At 48.6% G+C, this 20,978-nt stretch overlaps 1 pseudogene; it reads right to left on the bottom strand.

Annotated features, from left to right (window-relative positions):
* The window catches only part of LOC131563683 (zinc finger protein 271-like), a 62,430-nt pseudogene extending 52,503 nt beyond the window's left edge, over positions 1-9,927 (bottom strand).
* Positions 9,928-20,978: the final 11,051 nt, after the last annotated feature.

Here is a 20,978-nt window from a genome sequence, read left to right as displayed (position 1 = left end):
GGATCTCTGAGGCATTTCCTCCCAGCTGTAATTCTGCACCATGGCACTGCTCAAAATGGCCTCTTCCACAAGGTTCTGCTCGGGAGATTTGTCCTCCCTGGTCTCCATCCTCAGCTCCTTCTCTGGGGGAGGAAGGACAAGGAGAGGATGGGATTTGCCTCCATGCCAGAGGGAAAGGGAAGGAGATCCCCTCAGTGCATCCCTGGAAGGACGGCGTTGGCAGCAGGGTTGTCCTGCAGCCAGGGGCCGTGCTGGGCTGGGAGATGGAGCAGGAGAGAGGGGGAAAGGGGCACTGACTTCCTCCTCACCTGCCTGGGTGTCCTGGGGCATCTTCCTCTTCCTTGCAGTCTCTCCCTCCATCTGGCTAAGTTTTAGGAATGGGAAATTCTGTTTTGGGAGGAAAACAAGAAATGAGCACACTAAATTTTGTACCAGATTGAAGGTGAACCAGGGGGAGAGTCTAAGTCAGAATTCCAATTCAAAAACAAAATTAGGATCAAGGCAATGATACAGAAACACTGCCTTAAACTGACAGAGTCAGAATATAACCTGACACCATGTTGGTCAGGGTGGTGGCTGCAGTCCCATTAAATGGTGGCTGCAGTCCTGTTGGAGTGATGAACATGATTCTGTCCAAGAAGTGATGCTGTAGAAGAGTCTGGTCTTCCTCTGAAGGTCCACTGGTGGTTATGGAGCTCTTGTCCTCTGGGAATCCAGTAGGCAAGGTGCTGCTGGTGTTGCCAGCCTCAGCTTATATCCAGGTAGGAATTCTTGGATCCTCCCTCTGGGCGGAGCATCCCACAATGGGATGATGGAATTTTATTAGTCCTGCAGTGACACTCAATGGCCCATTCACAGAAGATATCTCCCCTGGAGGGCGTTATCAGAGGTGATTCATGGAAGAGATAAAGAACTCTGCCCCACCTGCTTATAGCAGTTGATGAAGATGGGGATTGAAAACATGCATTTGGTTACATCTTGCATTGCAACCTGAAACAGTGGGGTAATCCCTGCTCAGGGGGTGAACACCACCCCCCTTACCCAAACTGGCTCAGGTGTAAAACCCCCACCCTGGGAAGGCCACACACACAGGGGACAATGTCACAGTTGGCCCTGCTCCAGGTGAGGCCTCTGTCCCTTGTCACTCCCTTATTCTCCCCCCTTTTCTCTTTCTTTCCAACTCACTCTCTACCTCACATTTACTGTTCAATAAAATCCACCTTGGATTTGGTCTTGTTAGTATCTTAACTGTGGCAGAGGAATCTCTCCAACAATTTTCTTAAGCAGATTGCGACATTATTTTGCCATAGTGGGTTAGGGCACCGTTGTCTGACCCCAAGTGCCTTTGACAACAGCATGGTTCCCTCCTCTGAGGAGGTTGTGGTTCTCTCTGGAGGAACTCTTGGAAACTTGGACACAGCTTCCTCTGAGCACCTTATGGGAGAACTGATGAGGAAAATGGCTGTTAGAGGTGGCCAGTGAAAAAGAAAATATTTTGTTGTCCTTCCTTGAAAAGTTTGTTAAAATCACTGGAGGAAAGGGAGCAAATGTTACCAGCGAGACTGACAAGGTTCATTCACCCCATGGTGAGGAACACAAGGCTGCTAAAAGTCCAACAAAAAACACAATTCAAGTAGCTAAATTCCCAAATAACTCTGGAATTCACAGGCTTGGGTTCTTTGCCAAATGTGAGAATCATTATTCTCTTCATCCCTGTCACCTTTGTGACAGCTACACAGAGTTTCCCCTTCCTTCTATTAATCTGATTGGGCCTAATTTCCACTTTCCTTTTATTGGAACCTGCCAGCAGCTGAGCTGGAGCTGTGCAGGAACCAATGAAACTTGGAATTGCCACAGAATTTCTTCTATTGCCAGTTTACTCCTGTTTGGGATTTGTTTGCATTTCCATCACATGTGACTCTCGGGAAAATCAAATATTCATCAAAGTATTTTATGTAGGATTAGGTTTGATTTATGCCTAGTTTATTTTGTCCAGTGCCCTGGGGATGCTCAAGGGGTCTCTGTGCCTCTTGCCCTGGGGGATGCTCAGGAGGAATTTGTTGCGATTGTCCCTGTCCCTGTCACCCTAGCCCATGCCCTTGATGCCAAATTTTGGCCCAAACAGGCAGAGTGACTGCCTAATCAGACTCAGCTTAAGTCAATTAAGCAGGAGGTATTTTTATTAGCGACGCGTCGGAGAAATCACAAAATGGATTTCTGAGTTCACATAGCAAAAGCAAGCCTTATATACAATTTTGGGTATAGGATTACATCAGATCAGATACATAATCATGCATATTCATATGGGGCGTGGTGTAGGCGGAGCGTGGGCGGAGCGTAGGTGGAGACATCTCTTTTGGGGAATTTTCAGGTGGTCGTTCCTGTTGCCTTCATCATAGACGGGGTCTTTCCGATGAGTCTTCCTCTTTAAACTTTTGAACTCTTTTCCTAATTTGGTCAATTCCCGGTGTATTTGGCTTAGATCCCGTGGCTTGGCAAAACCCTTAGGGTCGTTTTGACATTGCTGGCTCTAAACCCGCTTAGCTTATTAGTTTCTCCTATACCTATCTCTTCCCCTGTCATGATGCTCTACCTTTTATCTAATTTATTGCTCTGTTTTCCTAGTGCTGTGCTTTCTCCGTGTGTTCTAGTGCTAGGCCCTTCTTTACATGCCTCTCATTCCATGTTTTAACCCATTACTTCTGGAAGGCTATCTGCTTTAGGGCTTCATTTCCCCCCTTTTTCTTGTAACTTACGAATTCTTTCGTCAAGTTCTGGTCCCACAGGACGCTGATAGGCTCGTACCATTGCCCAAATCATTTGGGTCCTCTTCATTATGCCCCTTAGTCTCCACCACAAACAAATGTTTGTAAGAGTTAGTAATAACAAAGCTACAATTACTACTAGCATTGGGTGCACCAGGTAATGGAAGACCTGTGTAGCTGTTGGGGAGTATCCTGTAAAGATGTCCCACCAGTGATGCTGGCCTACTTGTTCTACTTCGGTCAGGACATTCTTTATCTTTTCTGAATTGTGTTCTATCTGCCATACCATTCGTTTAGTTGTTTGATTCACCTTTTGCACCAATTTCTTTACTTCAGGGTGTGCAAGCACTGCTTTGAGAATTTTGACGTCCATCCCTATTTGTAATTTCGGTATCTCTTGATATAGGTTGAAATTTGCGTTAATTAGCTGTTGGGTGGTTATTGGGACAGTGTAATGAAAATCACAACCTATGATCTTGGTAAAGTTGCATACACAAAAGTTAGTATTGTTAGTCTCTTCTAGGCAATTATCTATAGTGACGTTGTCACAAGCTGTCCTTACGCAAGCACACCCATTTCCTATATAGTAAACTTGTGATTGTGTTCTATCATGCGGAAGCATTTCTAAGGTACATACACTATTTTCAGCATCTAAGCATAAATCTTCGGCTTCTACCACAGCATTTTCGCAAACATAGCCTAATTGTCCTCTAGGGATGCATGCTTCTGTGCTAACCGATTGCCACCTATTTTTGGTGTAATCATAACTGGCCCAGACGTTATGGTTTATTGGCCTAACAACGACTTCTTGGTGTGTTGTCCCTAGAGTGAGGATGGGAAAGATAGCTCTTTCCTCTGCCGCACTAATGGTGAGGACATAAGCTTCAATGTGTTCTTGTTGAGGCTCATAGGTGAAGTTCACTAGTTGCCACCAAGCCTGATGGTCCCTCTCAAATTGTGTAGTGTGATTGTCCTTTAATATTGTTTCCCTTATTTCTTGAGGTAATATACCTGACGTTCCTTCTCTCATTATTCCTGCCGCTACTGATTGTACCCATTGTTGCGTCTGAGAGCATTGGATAGCGAGTGCAACGTCTCTGCTGAGTTCCCCTGTGTAGTCAGTGAGCTTTACAAAATCCTCTGCAGTATGGTTTGCTACCATGGTTAGTAATTTCACCACCAGCGATTGTGTTTCAGCTAATGTAAGCATGGATGCACTGAGAGGCACCTTAAGCTTTCCTAAGCTCGATGTGACGGTACTTAATTTGTTTACTAATACCTCTTGATCTATTGTGTTTACTATGCCAAATCCGGTGCCAATCCACCCACTTAGATCTCTTTTTGTTTTTCTGTGATGAGACCTTGTCGCTAGCCATGCATTCCATCCCTTAAGGCTTTGCTGTATAAATGGTCGTCAATCCTTTTGCAAATAAGTAATATCGGTGTGAATGTTCATTTGCACCTTTTTCAGGGAATAAGTGGGGTCTAACAATAATTTTAGTTCGTTAGATTTTCTTATCACCTGAGGCCCTATAAAGGTTAGGTTGTGTACTGCTTTACACTCCACTGGTAGGGTGGTTTCTTGAGGCAAGTCTAGATCTGGATACAATGGGATCACGTCTCCTGGTAATTGTATCCTATATTCGACAGCACGCCCGAGAGCACGCCCGAGGGAGCTAAAACCCTGTCCCAGTGTTTTCAACTCCCTTTCACATGTGAACGTCATTGACTGATCCAATCTAAATGCCATCTCACACAGTGCTTTTCCTCCCTCAGGACCACTAGATGCTACAATTTCTCCCGGAGAATGGAGAAGGGGGTGAGGGTCATAGGTTATGTTTTGAGGGTGTAGCTCCCCAAGTGAATCTTCTCTATAAATCACCGAGTTTCGGGGTTGTGATCCAGGTGGATCTTCCCTGAAGTCGCTCCACTGACATGAAATTGGGCCCTTTTGTTGAGTCCAGGCAATAGGCTTGCCCATTTTCACTAGACTAAAGGTAATTAGGTTTTGTTTAGAGGCTGGCATCGAGGGTTGAATTGTTAATACCAGCCGCCTTGTTTTTCCTTCTCTTTCTCCTGCTGGGTCAAGCTCTCGACACCCAATTTGGATTTGGTCTCCCTTGTATGCTATCATGGAGGGCTGATCCCATACTTCACTTGCATATGGCTGATTGTTACGTAAGGCATAAACCTCGAAATAGGGTCCGCTCATTCCTAATTCCGGGTGGATACACTGATGTGCATGAGACCATGGGTCTATTGGGGAAGAGTCTTGGGGAAGAGCTATACTTATCGAGAGTCCAATGATCAGAGTTGTAAAGGTTTGGGGTGGAGTCGGGGTCATAATGTCTGGCTGTCAATTTTGTTTCTTTTGGCGTTCTCGTTGCTTGATGTGAATTTGTTTTACTCGTAAAATAGCCTTTTCTAGTTCAGTGTCTAAATCTCTTTGTTTTTTAAAGGGTCCAATTTGGTCACTTGTTAGTGGATGTCGTGGGACAGAAGAATAGCAACGGGTCGATAAAACCTTAGAACGACTAAGTTTCAAACAATATTGTAACCAGCGGTGTACTTTCCAATGGCACCACCCTAATACAATTTGTTCGGGAGCTTCAAACAATTCCCTAGCCTCTAAAATGGGTCTGTTGGCGAATTTCTCTAAGGCCAAATAGTCGTCATTTTCCCTTGCTTCTTTGCAGCTACACTCATAACATTGGAGGTCCAGTAAACAACTTTGTACGTTCCAAAATTTTCTATCACAACCTCCACAAAGAAATCCAATTAGTCCCACACAATTTCTTTCCCCACACCCAAAACACGGCTGATCGTGAATAGGGTCCTGTGGGTCAGGTCCTTGTTGACTGTATGTTTCAACCCACCCTGTCCACTGTATTGGCATGCTACGCAATGCAGCTCTAGCTTCGGCATTAAATTCTGCTATGAGAGATAAAGGTTTTGGCAAAGTCAATGTTAGTTTATGTTGGATTCTCACGTGATCCTGCGGAGACAGCTGACTCAGAAGTCTGTACATCTAGGGCAGGTTTAATCTCCTCTTGTTTGTTTTCCGGAGCTCTCTTGACCCGTGAATAGTGGATCCACGTAGGTCGTTCCTTGATCCGAACCGCGGTGAAGGTAGTCAGCAGCACTTGGAAAGGTCCCTCCCACTTTTCTTGTAGGGGTTTTCCTAAAAGATTCTTAACATACACCCAATCACCGGGGTTAAACGGATGCAATTTGCAATCAGGTTGCTTAGGTTGGTGCTCTATCATCACAGCAGCATTCTTATCAAACTGTTTCCCCACCGCAATTACATAATCGTAAATGTATTGATTACCAATCTGGTCTATGACATCCCCATTTACAGCTTGCATAGCATAAGGTCTACCATATAGAATTTCAAAAGGACTTAACTTTTCCTTCGATCTTGGCTTGACTCTCAGTCTCAGCAGAGCAATAGGCAAAGCTTGATACCACTGCAAATTAGTCTCTTGGCATATTTTAGCAATTTGCTGTTTGATAAGATGATTCATCTTTTCCACTTGCCCACTGGCCTGTGGACGGTAGGGCGTGTGCAATTGCCAATTGATTTGTAATGCTTTGCTTATTGCTTTCACTACTTTTGCACAGAAATGTGTACCTCTATCTGAAGAAATGCTCTTCGGTACCCCAAACCGTGGAATAATTTCATTCAACAGTACTCTAGTTACCTCTCTTTCCTTATTTGTCCTACAGGGGAATGCTTCAGGCCACCCAGAAAATGTGTCAGTTAATACCAACAGGTACCGAAACCCCCCTTTTCTTGGGAGTTCAGAAAAATCAATTTGCCATATCTCACCTGGGAATTTACCTCGGTTTATAGCTCCTAGGTGTACTTTGGTTCCTGTGTTTGGGTTGTTCTTCAGACACCGTTCACACTGGGACGTAACGTGTTTTATAGTAGTAAATAATTTTGGTCCTGCTATTCTGGTCTGCAAATATTGGTAAAGCGAATCTAGGCCCCAATGGGCCTTCTCATGTTCTGCCTTCACAAACTGCCACATCACGTTTCCTGGTATCACTAACTGTCCTGTTTCTAATCGACCCCAACCATTTTCTAGTATTTTGCCCTTATTCCTTTGAATCCACCTATGATCTGATTCTTGGTAATCTGGCTGGATATTGATATCCAGCTCCCCTGGTATTAGGGCCGCTATTTCCGCTTCCCTATTTCTTGTGGCCGCCAATTTAGCTTCTGTATCTGCCTTCCTGTTCCCTATTTCTGGAATAGTATTGCCTTTCAAGTGCCCCTTGCAATGCATTATGGCCACCTGTGTTGGGAGTTGGACCGCCTCCAGCAGTCGCAGAACCTCTTCTGCATGTTTGACTGTTTTTCCTTGTGTAGTCAACAGTCCTCTTTCTTTCCAGATGGCTCCATGAGCATGTACGACAGAAAAGGCATATTTAGAGTCTGTCCATATATTAATTTGCATGTTCTCTGCTAATTCCAGGGCTCGGGTCAGGGCTATCAGCTCTGCTTTTTGAGATGAAGTCCCTGCAGGCAGGGGGTTTGACTCAATTACCCTCTCTGTAGTGGTGACTGCATAGCCAGCCATTCTTACTCCTTGCCTCACGAAGCTGCTGCCATCTGAAAACCAGTTGTCCGCGTCTTCGAACGGCTCTTCTTTGAGATCTGGGCGACTGGAGTAGACGGCTTCAATTGTTTCCAGGCAGTCATGTTCGATGGGTTCTGCTGGAGCTCTTCCTTCTAAGAATGAAGCTGGGTTCACAATATTAGTTACCTGAATGGTTACATCATCTGATTCAGCCAGGATGGCCTGGTACTTTAAAAATCTGGAAGGCGACAACCAATGGTTGCCTTTCTGTTCCAGCACAGCTGACACAGTGTGGGATACTAACACAGTCACCTTTTGGCCCAGCGTAAGCTTCCTGGCCTCTTCTATGTTAATTATCACTGCGGCCACTGCCCTCAGACAGCCTGGCCATCCTTTACTTACTTCATCCAATCGCTTGGAGAAGTAGGCCACAGCTCTCTTGTGTGGTCCCAACTGCTGTGCTAGTACTCCTAGGGCCATCCCTTGCCGCTCATGGGAAAATAGCCAGAATGGTTTCGACACATCTGGGAGACCTAAGGCTGGTGCTCTCATCAGCTCCCGCTTCAGCCTCTTAAAGGCCCCTTCCGCCTCGGGAGTCCAAACTAGGACATTCTTGGTTTCTTTTAGCAAATCATACAATGGTTTAGCGAGTATCCCATACTGGTAGATCCATAGCCGACACCAACCTGTCATCCCCAGAAAGGCGCGCAGGTCTCTCACCGTCTCTGGTTTGGGCATCTGGCAGATGGCCTCTTTCCTGGCTGCTCCCAGGGATCGCTGTCCTCTGGAGATTTCGTATCCCAGGTACACCACTTCCTTTTGCACCAGTTGTGCTTTCTGTTGAGAGACTCGATATCCACTTAAACCCAGGAAATTCAACAAGGAAATAGTCCATTCAATGCATTCTTCCTCCGTCACTGTCGCTATTAGGAGGTCGTCTACGTACTGCAGGAGAGCGCCATCTCCCGGCGGCCCTTCCCATTGTTCTAATTCTTTGGCTAACTGATTCCCAAAGATCGTGGGCGAGTTAGACCAGCCTTGGGGCAACCGTGTCCAGGTAAGTTGGGTCTTTCTCCCCCTATCTACTGATTCCCACTCAAAGGCAAAAATCCTTTGACTCTCGGGGGCTAAGGGAAGGCAGAAGAATGCGTCTTTCAAATCTAATACGGTGAACCAGGCCAGGCTATCCTTTAGCCTAGTTAAAAGCGTATATGGATTAGCAACCACCGGGTGTAATGTCTTGGTTATTTCGTTTACTGCCCTCAGATCCTGAACGAGCCTATACGTTCCATTAGGTTTCTTTACTGGCAAGATCGGTGTATTAAAATCCGATTCACATTCTACCAATAACCCCAGTTCTAAAAACCTTTTGATTATGGGCTCAATTCCCTTTCTGTCTTCTATCCTCAGAGGGTATTGTTTTCTTACCACCGGTCTTGCCCCAACCTTAAGTTCGACAACAATCGGTGTCGCTCGTTTTGATTTTCCAGGTATATCCGTAGCCCATACCAATGGATAAGTCTTGCTCAGGATTCGCTCGAAATTGTGGTTCTCAGGTTTGGGTTCCACACAACTGATTGTTAGGCTTAGGGCTGTAATCAGTTGTTCATCGTTTACTTGAAATTCCAATTTGTCCTTGTTGAACTTTATTATGGCTCCCAGGTTTTCCAATAGGTCTCTTCCCAATAAGGGCTTTGGCGAATTTGGTAAATACAGGAACTGATGTATTCCCATTTGTTTCCCAATTTTTGTATTTAATGGGTTTCAAAAAGTAAGCTTTTTCTGGTTGGCCTGTTGCTCCCACAACTTGTACAAATTCATCACTTTTAGGTACCAATTCCTGATTTAAAACCGAAAAAGTTGCTCCCGTATCAATTAAAAAGCTCAATTCCTTTTTACCTTCCCCTAGCTCCATTTTAACCAGTGGGTCTGCTAGGGTACGGCCCACCGGTCCCCGTCATTCACTATTCTTTCCAAAGCCAATACTAGGGGGTCCTGAGGGGCTACATTAATTCCACATTCATTTTGCCACTCAGGTTTATTCCTTAGGGTGAAAAACATGTCTGCGTATATTACCTCATCCCATTTATTGAGCCGCCGGAGGAAGAGCATAAGTTGTAAAATGGTATTATAGTTAGTTGTCCCCTCTGGTGGCCATTTTTCTCCGTCATCAAGACGGTACAGGGGCCACCATTGTGTGCAATACTTAAGAAGTGTTTTTTTTTTTTACTTATGTTTCCCCCTGGAATCCCTCCCAGGTCCTTCCAGTGTTTTAGGATACATCCTAAAGGGGTTTTCATATTTATATCTTTACTCTGTTGGCTTCCCATGGCTATTCTCTGTATTCGTGCTCTTTTCCACAAGTACTATATGCCAATATACCTTAACACTTCATTCACACAATTTCCATTCGCTTCGTCCAGGAAATGTGGATCGGGACTCCGCTCTCGTTTCGCAGCGATGCTGCGTCTCACTTACTCCACACACACTCGTACAGTGAAAGGTTCCTACCTTATGGCCTTGGTCGCCGATAGACCGTGAAATACCGGGTTCCCAAGTTCATGCACATACATTTCTAATCTGTTTACATAGAAAGTAATAAAAGCGTCCCCTATAAGATTTTACAACGGACACATAAAACAAACACATAAAACCACCAATTAACACATCTTTCTCCCGTTCTCAAAGAACAGTAGGCAATCTCCCATACAGCAAAACAAACCAAAGATACCAAGTTCAACTCTTCTCTACCATAACCTAGTCGTTTCCTTTTGTACTCTTTTTACGGGACTTTAACCCGTATTTACGGGACTTTAACCCGTACCGTATTTACGGGACTTTAACCCGTATTTACGGGACTTTAACCCGTACCGTATTTACGGGACTTTAACCCGTACCGTATTTACGGGACTTTAACCCGTATTTACGGGACTTTAACCCGTATCGTATTTACGGGACTTTAACCCGTAAAATCAGGGATTTTTACCGAGGCGTCCCTCCGGCTTACCCTGCGAGCGGTCACGTCTGACCCTCGTTTTCCAAACAAAGCGCTTTATCCCAAAACCAACAAACAATTCAAATACCTCTTAAAGCCAATAGGCAATTAAAATACCTCTTAATTGAGCAGGAGATGCAGCCAGCGTCCATCCGAGAGCACCGGTCCAGGGAAGGAGCTTCTCCCGACGAAAAGCCGTCAGAGGCGCCCAGAAGACCCCGACCCCAGACCCGGCTCGGGAGAGGACCCTTAAGGCTTGGATCTCCTGTCTGGTGCCATATCTCCTGCCTGGCTCGCCAGAAAATGATGCCAAATTTTGGCCCAAACAGGCAGAGTGACTGCCTAATCAGACTCAGCTTAAGTCAATTAAGCAGGAGGTATTTTTATTAGCGACGCGTCGGAGAAATCACAAAATGGATTTCTGAGTTCACATAGCAAAAGCAAGCCTTATATACAATTTTGGGTATAGGATTACATCAGATCAGATACATAATCATGCATATTCATATGGGGCGTGGTGTAGGCGGAGCGTGGGCGGAGCGTAGGTGGAGACATCTCTTTTGGGGAATTTTCAGGTGGTCGTTCCTGTTGCCTTCATCATAGACGGGGTCTTTCCGATGAGTCTTCCTCTTTAAACTTTTGAACTCTTTTCCTAATTTGGTCAATTCCCGGTGTATTTGGCTTAGATCCCGTGGCTTGGCAAAACCCTTAGGGTCGTTTTGACATTGCTGGCTCTAAACCCGCTTAGCTTATTAGTTTCTCCTATACCTATCTCTTCCCCTGTCATGATGCTCTACCTTTTATCTAATTTATTGCTCTGTTTTCCTAGTGCTGTGCTTTCTCCGTGTGTTCTAGTGCTAGGCCCTTCTTTACATGCCTCTCATTCCATGTTTTAACCCATTACTTCTGGAAGGCTATCTGCTTTAGGGCTTCACCCTGGGAGTGTCCTTGTCCCTGTCACCCCAGGCCATTCCCCAGGGGGTCTCCATCATTCTCACCCCAGGAAATGCCTGGGGGGTCTCCCTCCCTCTCACCCCTGTGCCAGGGGGTGCTCGGGGCAGTCTCTGTCTCTCTCAGCCCAGGGGATGCTCAGGGGTCTCTGTCCCCTCACCCTGGGGGACGCTCGGGGGGTCTCTATCCCTCTGGCCTCAGGCAATGCCTGTGCAGGGCTGGGGACCAGGGGCTCTGTGTCCCTCTCACCGCTGAGGGTGCTCGGGGCTGGGGGGGCTCTCCGACCTTATCACACCTGGGAAGGCCGGGGGGGTCTCTGTCCCTCTCAGCCCTGCTGTGACCCCACCCAAACATCATCGGGGTCAGAGGGAGAGAGACACCCCCAAACCCCCAGAACGGCAGAACCTGGGATTTGGTTTGGGGCTGAGGATTTAGGAAGGGGCTGGAATTGGGGCTGGGCTTGGAGTTGGGGCTGAGATTTGGATTAGAGCTGGGATTGGGGTTAAGGGTAGACATGGGATGAGCTTTAGGGCTGGGGTTGTGATTGGGTCTGGGGCTAAACAAGTTTGGCACTGGGATGAGAATAAATACAGAACTGTGAGTGTGTCTAAACATGGAGTGAGATTGAGACCAGGATCAGGGTCAGGTTTGAGACTGAGCTCACCCAGAGTGGGACAGAGGGGATATCACTGCGGGATGTCCCTGGCATTGTCCCAGCCCTCCTCAGGCACCTCCACACATGGGGGGCAACTGGGTGCTCCAAGATATGAGGTGAGCATTCCCTGAGGGCAGCCCTGACTTTGACCCTTGGGGCTCTGATATCAGCTGTCACATCCCTGTGGGAGCAGCTACAGACAGGAGGAGAGATTTCCCCCCCACCTAATTCAAGTGGAAAGATGAAGCCCAGCTGCCCTTTTCTTCTGGTGCCTCCTCCTCTCCTTTGGCAAGGATGTCAAACTCACCAGAAGCAGGAAAATCCCCATTCCCTCTGTCCTGGAAGGCTCAGGAATGCCCCTCTGCGATCCATGGCACACACTCCCAGGGGCTGGAATTCCAGTTCCCTGCCAGCAAAAGGTGTTCCTGCCCTGGAAGGAAAAGCTCTCAAGAAGGAGCCAAAAGCAAAGTAGAGCAAGATCCTACAGTGACATTTCACTGCCAGCCTTCATATCTTCACCCATGGTTGTTGTAGGTCTGGGATTGGGAATTAAATCATGGCAGGGTCTTTGGTGGGAGCTGCCCTGGGTCAAGGGAGATGCTGAGAGAGAAACTGAGCAGGCAAAGAAAGGTAGGAGAGAAAGGAAGGCACAAACACAATCAGCTGAGAAGGTGGCACTCTGAAAATAAACCAGAACTGACTGAAAAGGAATATGTCAGAACGAAATAATTTTACACATTTTATTTACTATCAAAACACAATTTCTTCCCATTCTCACAAACCTCTTGCCATTGTCATTCAGCAGAGCTATCAGAAAATTCTTCACTCTGAGTGGATGTTCCAGGCTGCAGCTACAAGGAAACAGGGAATGGGGATTTTCCTGCTCCTGGGGAGTTTGACATCCTCAGCTGAGGAGAGGAGGAGGCACCAGAAGAAAAGGGCAGCTGAGCTTTTTCCCGCCACAAGTTCAGCCCTTCTGGGGCTTTGGGGGTGTCTCTGTCCCTCTGACCCCGATGATGTTTGGGTGGGGTCACAGCAGGGCTGAGAGGGACAGAGACCCCCCCGGCCTCCCCAGGTGTGAGAAGGTCAGAGAGCCCCCCCAGCCCCGAGCACCCTCAGCGGTGAGAGGGACACAGAGCCCCTGGTCCCCAGCCCTGCACAGGCATTGCCTGAGGCCAGAGGGATAGAGACCCCCCGAGCGTCCCCCAGGGTGAGGGGACAGAGACCCCTGAGCATCCCCTGGCACAGGGGTGAGAGGGAGGGAGACCCCCCTGGGGTGAGAATGATGGAGACCCCTGGGGTATGGCCTGGGGTGACAGGGACTGGGACAAAACCCCTAGGGAATGGTCTGGGACAGGGTAAAACCTCCCGAAGCACACCCCAGAGGGAGAGGCACAGAGGCTCCTCGATCAACCCTGGGCACAGGACAAAGTAATGTTGTTTCTTGTCAGAAATCAAAATTAATCCTAGATAAAATGCCTTGAATTTGCTTTTCCCACAAGTCACTTGTGATGGAAATGCAAACAAATCCCAAAATTTTATAAACTTACAATAGAAGCTATTTTGTGGCAAATCCAAATTCCATTGGTCCTGCACAGCTCCAGCTCAGCTGCTGGCACATTCTGATGAAAGAAATGTTGAAATTAGGCCCAATACGGATTATGAAAAGGAAGGGGAAGCTCTGTGTAGCTGTCACAAAGGTGACAGGGACAAAGAGAAAAATTACTCTAACATTTGGCAAAGCCTCCAGCCTTTGAAAGAGAGTGACAGGGACAGAGACGTCACCTGGGGCAGGGCAAGTGTGACATTGTCCCCTGTGTGTGTGGCCTTCCCAGGGTGGGGGTTTTACACCTGAGCCAGTTTGGGTAAGGGGGGTGGTGTTCACCCCCTGAGCAGGGATTACCCCACTGTTTCAGGTTGCAATGCAAGATGTAACCAAATGCATGTTTTCAATCCCCATCTTCATCAACTGCTATAAGCAGGTGGGGCAGAGTTCTTTATCTCTTCCATGAATCACCTCTGATAACGCCCTCCAGGGGAGATATCTTCTGTGAATGGGCCATTGAGTGTCACTGCAGGACTAATAAAATTCCATCATCCCATTGTGGGATGCTCCGCCCAGAGGGAGGATCCAAGAATTCCTACCTGGATATAAGCTGAGGCTGGCAACACCAGCAGCACCTTGCCTACTGGATTCCCAGAGGACAAGAGCTCCATAACCACCAGTGGACCTTCAGAGGAAGACCAGACTCTTCTACAGCATCACTTCTTGGACAGAATCATGTTCATCACTCCAACAGGACTGCAGCCACCATTTAATGGGACTGCAGCCACCACCCTGACCAACATGGTGTCAGGTTATATTCTGACTCTGTCAGTTTAAGGCAGTGTTTCTGTATCATTGCCTTGATCCTAATTTTGTTTTTGAATTGGAATTCTGACTTAGACTCTCCCCCTGGTTCACCTTCAATCTGGTACAAAATTTAGTGTGCTCATTTCTTGTTTTCCTCCCAAAACAGAATTTCCCATTCCTAAAACTTAGCCAGATGGAGGGAGAGACTGCAAGGAAGAGGAAGATGCCCCAGGACACCCAGGCAGGTGAGGAGGAAGTCAGTGCCCCTTTCCCCCTCTCTCCTGCTCCATCTCCCAGCCCAGCACGGCCCCTGGCTGCAGGACAACCCTGCTGCCAACGCCGTCCTTCCAGGGATGCACTGAGGGGATCTCCTTCCCTTTCCCTCTGGCATGGAGGCAAATCCCATCCTCTCCTTGTCCTTCCTCCCCCAGAGAAGGAGCTGAGGATGGAGACCAGGGAGGACAAATCTCCCGAGCAGAACCTTGTGGAAGAGGCCATTTTGAGCAGTGCCATGGTGCAGAATTACAGCTGGGAGGAAATGCCTCAGAGATCCCACAGGAGTAGGGGCTGCAAACCCAGCCCAGGGTGCTCTGAGGAGAGAAGACCCACCCTGAGCCAGGAAGGTGGACAGAGCTTCAGCCAGAGCACAGAGCTGGTGGTTCGTGAGCAGCTTCATGATCGGGAGAATGCCCACAAGTGCTCAGAGTGTGAGAAGAGCTTCAGGCACAGCAGCACCCTGATCAGCCACCAGATGATCGACACAAGGGAATGGCCCTACAAGTGTGGGGAGTGTGGGAAGGGCTTCAGTTACAGGTCTACCCTTGTGACCCACCAACGCATCCACACCGGGGAGAGGCCCTACGAGTGTCCCGAGTGCCAGAAGAGCTTTCGGACCAGCTCCGATCTCCTCAGACACCAGCTCATTCACACTGGGGAGAGGCCTTTCTGCTGCCCTGAGTGTGGGAAGGGCTTCAAGCGCCAGTCCCACCTCATCATCCACCAGCGCATCCACACTGGGGAGAGGCCCTATGAGTGCCCCACGTGTGGGAAGAGGTTTCAGACCAGCTCAAATCTCCGTCTGCATGAGCGGATTCACACAGAGGGGAGGCCCTTCCGCTGCCCTGACTGTGGGAAGGGATTCAAGCATAAGTTCACCCTCATCAGGCACCAGCGCATCCACACAGGGAAGAGGTCCTTCGAGTGTCCCTAGTGTGGGATGAGTTTCACCCAGAGCTCTGCCTTGACCAGCCACCAATGGAAGCACCGGTAAGGGACGTTCTGTCAGTGGCCCAACAGCAGAAGAGCTTCATGCCCAGCTCCAGCTTCATCCCTCATTGGAGGACCCATATTGGAAAGAGCCCTGGTGATCCATGTTCCCTGTGATCCATGCCAGGAAGACACCTGTCCCTTTTCCTGCCCCTGCCAATGACATGATGTGGGATGGAAGAACATGAGGGTCTGGCCATGGCCCTGTCATTACATTTACTCCCACCTCAGGTCATTGCCAGGGGCAGGAAAGGCACTCTCTCTCTCCCTGAGGAGAAGGGTGAAATTTCCAGGCATGGGAAATTGTGGCCAGGAAGACCCAGTGAGTTGTGTTTAATTTTCCCTGTAAACAGTTTTATTTATCCCTTCTGTTATCAATATTGTTTTTGTTCCTGTTTGTTCCTTATCTCATTGCTGTTCCCAATAAATGGTTTTTATCCCAGCCTGGAATCTTTGCCTTTTGTGCTTTCCATGGAAGGCGGGAGGGCAGCGAGGGCAGCACGGTTTTAGCAGGAGCAGGAAATTGGGGAATCCCATTCCTGAACCCTGGCCCATGGAAACCAAGCATCCCAGCTGGTCCCAGCCATGGTGGCCATGGCAACAGCCTTGGGAGCGGGTCCCTGGCTGGGGCTGTGGGAACCTCTTCCCTCTGGTGCTCAGGGACAGGAGTGGAGGGAACGGCTGCAGCTGAGTCAGGGCAGGCTCAGGTTGGATGTCAGGAAAAGGTTTTTGCCCAGAGGCTGCTGGGGCCCTGCCCAGGCTCCCCAGGGAAGGGTCCCAGCTCCAGGGCTCTCTGAGCTGCAGCAGCGTTTGTACAGCACTGCCAGGCCCAGGCTGGCATTGTTGGGGTGTCCTGGGCAGGGCCAGCAGTTGGACTGGAGGATCCTGATGGGTTTCTCCCAGCTCAGCCAATTCTGTGGTTCTGGGATCCCATGAGCCTGGGGATGGGGCTGCCAATGGTTGCCATGGCAACGGGCTGTGGCTGCAGGCCTGAGCTGGTGTCCATGGCAACCACCCCTGGCATGGGGTCTCCATGGAGCTGCCGAGGGACTGACCATAGCAACAGGGGGCTGGTGATGGTTACCATGGAAACTGACCATAGGAACAGGGGGCTGGTGATCATTGCCTGCTAAGGATCAGTTTTGTCACAGGCCTTCCGAGGTGTTCCATGGGGACTTTCCAAGAGTCTCCAGGCTGTTCCAGAGCTTGAATGTCACAGGCACAGACAGGGGCTCCATGGAGACCTCCCAGGGGATTACTGGGATGGTAAAGAGCCGTGTGGTCAGAGGTAGTCACAGCCATTCCGTGGTGACATCCCAGGGCACCTTGTGCTGCAAAGGCACCAATCTGTCACAAGCACTCACAGGGGCTCCACGGTGACATCCCAGGAGTCCCCAGGTAGCCAAAGAGCTGGGATGTCCCAGACACTCACAGGGGTTCCTGTCATGGGCACAAAGGGAGCTTCAGGCAAAACCTTTATTCCTTTATTGGAGAAACTTCTGCTGAGACATGAGGTTGAGAAATGACACCTAACAGCCACCATGGATCCTCAAACCCCTGCAGGGCCTCGAGACTTCTAAAATTCCTTCAAAGAGAGGTGACTGGAAGCGGTTGGATCCAATCCCAGCCCCAGACTTTGTCAAAGGTGTTAAAGATTAGACAGGTGGAATTGAACTTTAATGCAATTTTCCCCCCAGCATTAAAGATTGAATACCAGATAAATTTATATAAATACAGCTCTGATTTATTCTGATCGTGATTAGACAGAATGGTTCATTCCCACCACAAAGTAAATGAAAAAAGGAGTTATTGTTGCAGTCTGAGGTGGTCTGCACACAACCGTCCCCAAGTTTCTTGTGCCAATGGGTAGGAACCACGAGAGCACCAGCACATAGACACACAGACAAACACACAGACACACAGACACACAGACACACAGACACACACACAGACACACTCACAGACACACACACACACAGAGAAATGCTGAAAGTGTCCAGGGGCCAAAAACAAAGACAAAGGAGAGTCCAGGGTACAAATGCAGGAAAAGAGGGTTCAGAGTAGAGCACCGGGGATCCAATGCTCTGAGGGTTCAGGGGCGGTACACATGGAAGGGACCAATAGTAAATGCCAGGGTGGATGGGCAGGGTTACACACCAGTGGGAAAACAGAGAAGGGAGAACTCACCAGAACATGAACTTATAGGAGTTAAACGGGTAGAGAAGGCCAAGGGACAGTACAGAACTGGGAAAAATTAACATAGTGCTGCAGAGCACCATGGGGAAGCCTCTTTCCTCACCCTGAGCTGTGAGGAATGCCCAGAGCCTACAGTGTGTCTCTCCAGGCCATTTCTGCTGGCTTTTCCCTGGTAGGCTCACAGGTTTGCACAGTTGTGCAGTGTCACAATGATCTCCTTGGTTCTGCAGCCAGGCTGTGGCTGCTGTGTAACAATGGACCTGTGATACCATGAGGCTCCATAGTGGCACCATGGTCCCTTTGGTTCCACAAGGCCGTGCTAGGACATGATGGACCCTTGGTTCCATGAAGGGCCTGGCTCCCACAGCCTCTCACAGGGCCTTAAGGCCTCTCTGAGTTCCCCATGGCCCCTCATGGCCTCTCAAGGCCCTTCATGGCCCCTCATGACGGATGGTCCCTCACAGCCCCTCATGGCCCCTCAAGCCCCTCACAGCCTCAGGCCCGGGGCTCCTCCCAAAGCAGGCGGGGTCGTGCCCTGCTTGTTCTCCTTTCATTTCAGTCCCTTCACAGCCACGAGTGCAGAAAGTCTGAAATGGAGCCTTTCCCCAGCATTTCCCTCGGGGTTAACTGCAGGCTGAAGCTCTGTGCTGGTGCTTGCCCGAGCGCCACCATCCCTGCAGCCACCCGGCCTTTGCTGTCCCCCCCGTCCGTTCCCTGTCCCCGAGTCCCGCCCGGCTCTGGCAGCAGCAGCAGCCGCAGCGCAGGGGGCGCCGGCCCGGCCCCGCCGGGGCTCCCGGCCAGGAGCAGCAGCAGTGCCGGCCCCTTCCCGCCTGCTCCTGCCTCGGATCCCAAGGGCTTTTTCCAGCTCAGTTCTGGAGCAGAGCAACCAGCACCCACACACAGCCCTGACTGCTCAGGGCCCGCCTTTGCTGCCCCGAGCCAGCCCTCAGAGGAAGAAAGGATCGGGTCCCAGTGCTGTTTTCAGCACTGTTTTGCTCACCCTGAGCTGACAGCAGGAGGCTGCTGGTGCCTTTGCCTTGGGAATTCGAGATCATGGCTGCTCTTGGCCCTCTTCTGCTTGCCAACTTAATTTTATCCATAAAACTACAAGTGCCTCTTTCAGTTGGTGCTACCCATGGTGCTTTCATGACAGCGAAGTCAGTATTTTTTTCTTGGACATAAAGATCAGCAGATACTGGAATGCCCACCAGCCCCTGAGCACTAAAGTAAGGGAAATTAAAGCCACACAGGCCACATTTGCAGTGCTCAAATACAGCCCTGTTGCTGGCACTGTTGAAATAGAATAAGCTGACAGAGGCCGTCACAGAAATTGTCTCCATAGTGTCAAATTGAATTAAAAAATCCACCAGGAGAAACAGAAACCAGAACTTCTTGACTCACTTCATTGCTCCTTCCCAGCAGCAGGAAACGCAGATGCCCAGAGGTGTTTTGCACTGCTGCTGCCCCCAGTTTGAGCCCAGGCTTTGCCCCGTCCCAGCGGGAACCTGAGCCCAGCCCAGGGAGCTCAGTGCACACGGGGCCAGGCCCAGAGCCCTGGGCACAGCTGCCCATTGCGGGGCAGCAGTGCAGACGGAATGTCCTGCGGCCCAAACCTGCTGCTCCTGCCACACAGCGCCAGCCTTCTCCCCCTCCTCCTGCTCTCCTAGCACGGCACAAATTCCAGCTCGGAGGAGGCTTCCCCAGACAGTGCTCGGGCTCCTGTTCTAGCCTCAATGTCCCTGCAGAGAAAAAGGGCATCTTTCAGGCACTTCCACAAGCTCAGGCTTCACACTTCATGGAGAATCTGGGATGCAAATGGTCATGTTAAGAAAGCCAAAGGCCAAGGGAATGGATTATAGATTACTGAAAAAAAGTTACTTATCTTCCTGGCAAGGTTTACCAAGTCATTTCCTGCATTTCTTCTTTTCAGATTCTTTCAGTTGGCTGCTCTGGGAAGTCCAGCTTGTATTGGTGCTTTTCATGAACTGATTGTGCTCTTGATTTACTCACCAAGACACCAAATGTGGAATTATCTTTATGGAACTGTTATGAGTGATCAATCGAAAGCCAAATTATAAAAAATGTGAAAAGATTTCTTTATCTTTTTCCGCTACTAAAATATGGTCTTCAAAACCACCACAGCCAAAGAGACAGTGTTGAGCCCGGGTTCGGTGCTGGGTGAACCTGGATCCCACCTCTATTGCATTGGACCCTCCACCATTCACGAGAGCCACTTCTTGCAGGGATGCTTTATACAGTTTATTACGCCTGAGGGAAGAAGTCCCAATTTCTTTTGTAACTCTGCATATTCATACTTGGTTCTTTCACTGTGCAGAGCTGGACAATCACCATTTCCTTGTTGATAGCCAGCACTGATCGGATTCAGGGAAGTCACATATTCACATGATCTTTCTGGCGACTTTGGCTATCTTGATCGATGTTATCAACAGGGCAATGATCACTCTTAGGTGTCTTCTGATGACATGACGATGTCTCGGGATAATGGTGATCGTCGCACTGGGTGTGTCTATTCTTGGGCTAAAGTGCCGATTGTTATCTGGCCACCTTCAGGAATTTCGGAATTTTGACGCCTGCCTCTCAGGCTGCTTGTGGTCAGAGACTTGTTTGGATTTTGCAATCTTAATGAAATGCATGCTTTTATAGCATGAATTATTTCCCAACATATATTACAACATCATCACAATCTCACATAAGAAGGCAATCATACAGATCAGTGTATAGTCAAATTGCCCCCTAATTCTCATGAAGTCTATCTACTCTGCACACCCTTACTTTGTATTTTTGTTTCTCAGTCATCACAGAACTGAGAGGTGCAAGAAAAAGAGAAGGAAATATGAACAGGTATCCCTTAGGTAAGGGAAATACTGGACTGTCAGGAATTAAAATTGTTGATAGCATCTGTATCAGGCAATTTCTGTTACCCTCTACCAGTGTCCATTTCAGGCATCCTGTTAGCATGACCTAGGATTTTGCAGCTAAATGCAATGGGCTGCAATTTGAGAGGCCTACAAGAAAAAAAAGTTATCAGACTCTTTTCCCCCCCGAGTGACAAGTGCAAATTACAAAATGAAAGGGCCTACAGAAATATAAAATTTTCTAATTTTAGAAAAATAAAGTATTAGCATCAGATTCCAAGGGCATAGAGATATAGGAGCAGCAAGGAAATGCTCCCAGAAATGTTTTCTAG

This window comes from Ammospiza caudacuta, chromosome 13 (genome assembly GCF_027887145.1).
Source record: "Ammospiza caudacuta isolate bAmmCau1 chromosome 13, bAmmCau1.pri, whole genome shotgun sequence".
Lineage (NCBI taxonomy): Eukaryota > Metazoa > Chordata > Aves > Passeriformes > Passerellidae > Ammospiza > Ammospiza caudacuta.
This window is presented reverse-complemented; position numbering and strand designations above follow the sequence as displayed.